General features: G+C 64.1%; 2 non-coding genes across 2 annotated transcripts; both read left to right on the plus strand.

Annotated features, from left to right (window-relative positions):
• The first annotated feature begins 1,781 nt into the window (after positions 1–1,781).
• LOC142876555 (5S ribosomal RNA) lies at positions 1,782–1,900 on the plus strand. Its single transcript, XR_012923455.1, has one exon. It is a non-coding gene; the product is annotated as a 5S ribosomal RNA (ribosomal RNA).
• Positions 1,901–5,675: 3,775 nt separating this feature from the next.
• LOC142876556 (5S ribosomal RNA) lies at positions 5,676–5,794 on the plus strand. Its single transcript, XR_012923456.1, has one exon. It is a non-coding gene; the product is annotated as a 5S ribosomal RNA (ribosomal RNA).
• Positions 5,795–6,000: the final 206 nt, after the last annotated feature.

Genomic DNA, 6,000 nt, shown 5'->3' on the forward strand with positions numbered 1-6,000 from the left:
GGGCACCCCAGGGAGGCCCGGGGGCTGGCTGGACAACGTGGTCTGCTGGGCGGGGGGGGAGTTTGGAGGAGCAACTGATGCCCTTTGCACTTTGGGTAGCAAGAGTCTGAGGTGTCTCTGAGCCCTGTGCCCTGTGGGGGCGGGGCGGGGGGGAGGAGGAGGAGGAGGAGGAGGAGGTGGGAAGGGCCGGGGCCTGCAGTCCTGTTCCCGGGGTGGCACGGCAAGTGGCTTCTTCCACAGGCTGCTTGGCCTGGGCTCCCTGCACCTGGGCCTTTGGAGGACCGGCCCTGTGCTTGCCAACACTTCCTGCAGGGACCCAGAGCTGGGAGGTGGCATCTCTCAGCCCTGGGTCGGGCAGAGCCCCAGCGGGCCATGCCCACAACCTCTCTCAGCACCGGTCCCCCAGAAGGCTCCTTTGGGACCAGGATTCTCTTGCGGTGACTCTTTAAGGTCTGGCCCCTGGATGGAGGGGCACCAGGAGTAGAGGAGCAGGAAGGGGAAGGGGGTGGCCATGCGAGGGGACACTTTGAGGCCAAGTCCCAGCTTCAGCCTGATCCTCCTGGGAACCCCGCTCTGAGACAAGGAGCCGGGCTTCGCATTCCCACAGCAGCCAGTCGTGGGCTGAGGACACCTGGGGCGTTGGGAACTCCCTGGCTTCTCCTTGGTTTAACATCTAGAGCTGCTTGTGAATCGCGCCGCCACACACACCCGAGCGCAGGTGTCTTCCGCACAGACTGCGGGCCTCGCTCTTCTGAATGCCGCTAGCTCGCCACCCACCCACGGGTGAACCTGGTCAGGGTGCTTTCTCTCAGGGGCAGACTCTTTTCCGGGCGGGCTACCGGTGTCTCTGTTTGCTCGTTTCTTTCTTCCATTTCGGGAAAGTCTTCCTTGCTGGGTGTGGAAATCTCCTATGCCTTCCCTCGCCTATTCTGTCAGCTTTAAAATTCTCCTTCAGTTGCCACCCTGACAGATGGATTAGGAAACTCTTTCCGGTGCACTCATTAGTGAAATGACCTCCAGGAAGCTGGAATCCAATATCTAATGGCCGATTTTTAGCGAGTCCACACGCCAGGGTGGTCGGGGTCCAATGCAGCCCCGGCCAGGCCCAGGCCCGTTGGACTGGGCCACAGGAGGACACGGAGGAGGGTCCCGGCCCCCACGAAGCGGTGCCGGCAGTTCTCCACGGGCTTGGGCGTTTTCCAGAGGTAGGAGATGGAGGGGACTGATTTCTTCAGCGCCCCCCAAACCACGCCACCCCACCCCACCCATGGGACACATCCCCAGAGAGAGACGCCCCATACACTGGCTGTGCCCCAGCCCTGGCCCGGGGGAATAGGCGGCAGCCCACCCACAGGGCGAGGGGGGGGGCGCAGCTGAAAGGGGTTGTGGGGGAGGGCGGCCCCTGGCTGGGGTCAAAGGGCGAGCGTCCCGCGCGTGCGCAGTCAGCGGCAGCGACGCGCTGGGGGTGGGCAGCGGGTAGGTGAAGGAGGCCGGGCGAGGAGACGAGGGGGGCTGGGAGGGCTCCACCTTGGCGAGTCCAGCCGTGGAGGCGCATCTTGTGTGAGTGTGAGTGAGTGTGAGTGTGTGTGTGTGTGTATAGAGAGACAGCCCCCCACCCCGCCCCGCCCCGCCCCGCCCCGCCCATCACCCCCGTCCCTGGGAGCCCGCGGGACCCGGCCGGCCCGGGCCCCGCCCGGCGCGGGGCCTGGGGCGGGAGGCGGCGGCGGGGAAGCCCAGAGAGGCTCGGCTTCTCGAGCGGGGCAGGGGCGCCCTCCGCCGCCGTCTAGGGCCACACCACCCTGAACGCCCCCGATCTCGTCTGGTCTCGGAAGCTAAGCAGGGTCGGGCCTGGTTAGTACTTGGATGGGAGACCGCCTGGGAATACCGGGTGCCACAGGCTGCTGCTTTTTTTTTTTTTTTTTTTCTTGCCTCTTGTTCTGTCCCCTTTCTGGGAGCGCGGCGGCGGCCCGGGGTGGGGGTCACCCCCACCCTCAGCGCCCGCGCGGTGCCTGGCGCCCCAGCCCGCACCGTGGGGCCTCCTCTTGTCCCAAGCCGCGACACCGCCGCCACGCGGCAGCATGCGTGGCTTCTGGACTGTCAGGTCTCAGACCAAAGGTCTGCTCTGTGGGAACCGACACGCTGGAGGAAACCTTGAGAGTCTGAGAGGGGAGGGAGTTCCAGAAGAAGGCCAGGATGTCATTTTGAGGGAGTATGTGACCAGAACTCGTCCCGTTGCTTTTGGGGTTCTATGGGCTACACGCAGGAATCTTTGGTGGTGGCACCTGATGTTGGGGGATCCGGAGTCACACCCAGACCTGCTCCACAGGCCTCCTTTTACTTTTCTCTTCGGATTCATTATTTTTAAAAAGTGTCTCTTACCTCTAGGATTGCATTTTCTTTTCTCTCTCTTTTCAAGCAGATGATGGGAGTACAAGTATTCAGGTGACATGTGTTGCCCGTGCCGCCCTCCCCCCTGTGTTCTTTTTTTTTTTTTTTTTTGAGACAGAGTCTCGTTTTGCTGCCCAGGCTAGAGTGAGTGCCATGGCGTCAGCCTAGCTCACAGCAACCTCAATCTCCGGGCTCAAGCAATCCTGCTGCCTCAGCCTCCCGAGTAGTTGGGACTACAGGCATGCACCACCACGCCCGGCTGTGTTTTTCTCTATATATTAGTTGGCCAATTAATTTCTTTCTATTTTTAGTAGAGACGGGGTCTCGCTCTTGCTCAGGCTGGTTTCGAACTCCTGACCTGGAGCAATCCGCCCGCCTCGGCCTCCCAGAGAGCTAGGATTACAGGCGTGAGCCACCGCGCCCGGCCCCCCCTGTGTTCTTATTCATATACCTCTCATGTTGTTCCAGCGTATTGTGGGGGTACCAATGTTAAGGTCGGGTGCCTTGCCCTCTCCAAGCCTCCCCCCTCGGGTCAGAGCTTCAAGTGCGCCCATCCCCCAGTCGGTGCGCACCCACCCCATGCCTAATGGATGTGTATGCCCCTCCCCTCCCCCCACCCGCCCGCCCGACACCCACCCGATGAAGGTGATTCCTCTCTGTCCACTTAGGCGTCCATCCGTTCGTACCAATTTGCTGGTGAGCGCGCTCACGTGGTGCTCGTGTGTCCATTCTTGGGATACTTGGCTTCCTGGAACGGGTTCCAGCTCTGGCCAGGAGAACACGAGAGGCGCCCTCTCACCGCTGCTCCTCACAGCCGAATGGCACTCCGTGGTGTCCACACGCCACATTTTATTGATGCACTCCTGGATGGATGGGCACTCGGGTCGCTTCCACGTCTTTGGGATTGTGAATTGTGCCCTAACTGTAACCCTAACCCTTACCCAGCCCGTCTCCTCTGCCCCTGCCTGACGCACTCCTCCCCGGCCAGGCCCGTCACTGTCCTGGGCCCCCGCCTGACCGGCTCCTCCCCGCCCGGCCGGTCACCGTCCTCTGCCCCTGCCTGACACGCTCCTTCCCGCCCGGCCTCTCACCGTCCTCGGCCCCTGCCTGACCGGCTCCTCCGTCGCCTGGGCCTTCCAAGGGCTTGGTGTGGATGCTGCTTCCAGGAAGCCCTCCAGAAACCCGGCAGCAGGGTGGCCGCAGCAGTCTCCAGCAGCCGTCCCTAAGTCGCGTGAGTGCGGGGGACGTGCCCCCGCTGTGCCGCGGGGGCCCAGCCTGGTGTCTTCCCTGAGGCCCTGCGGCTGCCGGCTGGGCTGCCGCTCCCCGCAAGGGGAGAGCCGCGGAGGTGGGGACCGCCTCCTGATGGGGACGTACACGCAGCTCTCCACGTCGGATTCCGGGGCTCTCTGTCCTGCCCGAAGGCCCAGCTGGCCTGCGGGTCCTTAGAGTGGCAAAAACCTCCGAAAACTGAGACTGAGGGTCCGGTGGGTGTCTGCACTTTTGTGCTGGGCACCCCAGGGAGGCCCGGGGGCTGGCTGGACAACGTGGTCTGCTGGGCGGGGGGGGGGGTTGGAGGAGCAACTGATGCCCTTTGCACTTTGGGTAGCAAGAGTCTGAGGTGTCTCTGAGCCCTGTGCCCTGTGGGGGCGGGGCGGGGGGGAGGAGGAGGAGGAGGAGGAGGAGGTGGGAAGGGCCGGGGCCTGCAGTCCTGTTCCCGGGGTGGCACGGCAAGTGGCTTCTTCCACAGGCTGCTTGGCCTGGGCTCCCTGCACCTGGGCCTTTGGAGGACCGGCCCTGTGCTTGCCAACACTTCCTGCAGGAACCCAGAGCTGGGAGGTGGCATCTCTCAGCCCTGGGTCGGGCAGAGCCCCAGCGGGCCATGCCCACAACCTCTCTCAGCACCGGTCCCCCAGAAGGCTCCTTTGGGACCAGGATTCTCTTGCGGTGACTCTTTAAGGTCTGGCCCCTGGATGGAGGGGCACCAGGAGTAGAGGAGCAGGAAGGGGAAGGGGGTGGCCATGCGAGGGGACACTTTGAGGCCAAGTCCCAGCTTCAGCCTGATCCTCCTGGGAACCCCGCTCTGAGACAAGGAGCCGGGCTTCGCATTCCCACAGCAGCCAGTCGTGGGCTGAGGACACCTGGGGCGTTGGGAACTCCCTGGCTTCTCCTTGGTTTAACATCTAGAGCTGCTTGCGAATCGCGCCGCCACACACACCCGAGCGCAGGTGTCTTCCGCACAGACTGCGGGCCTCGCTCTTCTGAATGCCGCTAGCTCGCCACCCACCCACGGGTGAACCTGGTCAGGGTGCTTTCTCTCAGGGGCAGACTCTTTTCCGGGCGGGCTACCGGTGTCTCTGTTTGCTCGTTTCTTTCTTCCATTTCGGGAAAGTCTTCCTTGCTGGGTGTGGAAATCTCCTATGCCTTCCCTCGCCTATTCTGTCAGCTTTAAAATTCTCTTTCAGTTGCCACCCTCACAGATGGATTAGGAAACTCTTTCCGGTGCACTCATTAGTGAAATGACCTCCAGGAAGCTGGAATCCAATATCTAATGGCCGATTTTTAGCGAGTCCACACGCCAGGGTGGTCGGGGTCCAATGCAGCCCCGGCCAGGCCCAGGCCCGTTGGACTGGGCCACAGGAGGACACGGAGGAGGGTCCCGGCCCCCACGAAGCGGTGCCGGCAGTTCTCCACGGGCTTGGGCGTTTTCCAGAGGTAGGAGATGGAGGGGACTGATTTCTTCAGCGCCCCCCAAACCACGCCACCCCACCCCACCCATGGGACACATCCCCAGAGAGAGACGCCCCATACACTGGCTGTGCCCCAGCCCTGGCCCGGGGGTATAGGCGGCAGCCCACCCACAGGGCGAGGGGGGGGGCGCAGCTGAAAGGGGTTGTGGGGGAGGGCGGCCCCTGGCTGGGGTCAAAGGGCGAGCGTCCCGCGCGTGCGCAGTCAGCGGCAGCGACGCGCTGGGGGTGGGCAGCGGGTAGGTGAAGGAGGCCGGGCGAGGAGACGAGGGGGGCTGGGAGGGCTCCACCTTGGCGAGTCCAGCCGTGGAGGCGCATCTTGTGTGAGTGTGAGTGAGTGTGAGTGTGTGTGTGTGTGTAGAGAGAGACAGCCCCCCACCCCGCCCCGCCCCGCCCCGCCCCGCCCATCACCCCCGTCCCTGGGAGCCCGCGGGACCCGGCCGGCCCGGCCCCGCCCGGCGCGGGGCCTGGGGCGGGAGGCGGCGGCGGGGAAGCCCAGAGAGGCTCGGCTTCTCGAGCGGGGCAGGGGCGCCCTCCGCCGCCGTCTAGGGCCACACCACCCTGAACGCCCCCGATCTCGTCTGGTCTCGGAAGCTAAGCAGGGTCGGGCCTGGTTAGTACTTGGATGGGAGACCGCCTGGGAATACCGGGTGCCACAGGCTGCTGCTTTTTTTTTTTTTTTTTTTTCTTGCCTCTTGTTCTGTCCCCTTTCTGGGAGCGCGGCGGCGGCCCGGGGTGGGGGTCACCCCCACCCTCAGCGCCCGCGCGGTGCCTGGCGCCCCAGCCCGCACCTTGGGGCCTCCTCTTGTCCCAAGCCGCGACACCGCCGCCACGCGGCAGCATGCGTGGCTTCTGGACTGTCAGGTCT

Source organism: Microcebus murinus, chromosome 15, assembly GCF_040939455.1.
Source record: "Microcebus murinus isolate Inina chromosome 15, M.murinus_Inina_mat1.0, whole genome shotgun sequence".
Taxonomy (NCBI): domain Eukaryota; kingdom Metazoa; phylum Chordata; class Mammalia; order Primates; family Cheirogaleidae; genus Microcebus; species Microcebus murinus.